This window comes from Sinocyclocheilus grahami, unplaced genomic scaffold (assembly GCF_001515645.1).
Source record: "Sinocyclocheilus grahami isolate Dianchi unplaced genomic scaffold, SAMN03320097.WGS_v1.1 scaffold2536.1, whole genome shotgun sequence".
Lineage (NCBI taxonomy): Eukaryota > Metazoa > Chordata > Actinopteri > Cypriniformes > Cyprinidae > Sinocyclocheilus > Sinocyclocheilus grahami.
The window spans coordinates 21067-21996 of record NW_015507715.1 but is presented as its reverse complement, the minus strand read 5'-3'; positions in this window follow the sequence as shown (position 1 = coordinate 21996).

Genomic DNA, 930 nt, shown 5'->3' with positions numbered 1-930 from the left:
GAAGGAAATGGTAGGAAATATTGAAAGTGCTAAGATGTTGCGAGATGGAAAAATGATAATTTTCTGCAAAGACAGTAAACAACAAAAGGCTGCTCTAGGGTTTAAGACTATTTTAGGGCAAAAGGTTACTAGTCAGGTTATGGGAGAAAAGAAATGGATGAGAGGAGTTATTACTTGAATACCAACGAATGTATCAATAGATACGATTAAGAAAAGCATTTCAGGAACAAAAGTGATAGATGTGAGGAGGCTGAAATATACCCGAGACAAGGAGAGAATGGACAGTCTTTCTGTAATGGTACATTCTGATGAAGAAAAATTGCCGGAAAGAGTGTTTTTAGGACTTATGAGCTATGTAGTTCGACCTTACATTCCACCCTACAGTATGCAGAGGGAAGCAACGCTGTGCTAAATGTGGGGGGGATCATGAATACGGAAAGTGTGAGGAAGGTGTGAAACCTAAATGCTGCAACTGCGGGGGAGAACACAATGCGGGGTATGGAGGTTGTCAGATCAGGAAAAATGCGGTCAAAGTTCAAAATGTTAAGATAACGGAAGGATTAACATATGCAGAGGCAATCAAGAAAGTTCAGATGAGAGAAAAAAAGGAAGTAGCAGAAGAAACAGCTGCAGACTCGAAAAGGGAAAATGAGCGTCCGAATCAGGGAAAAGAAAACGCCGATAAGTTCCTGACTGATAAGTTGGCATTTGTTACGTTAATCGTAGAAGTAGTTAACTGCTCTGCACAGACTGAGAGTAGAAATGAAAGAACAAGCATAATCTTAAAAGCGGCACAAAAGTATCTGAATGTAGAAGGAATAATAGTAGAACAGATAAATGAGAAACTGAAAATGCATGCTACTAACCCCCAGGCAGTATGTGGAGGTTCTTAATGGTATTTTTAATCTTGCAGTGGAATGCAAGAAGTTT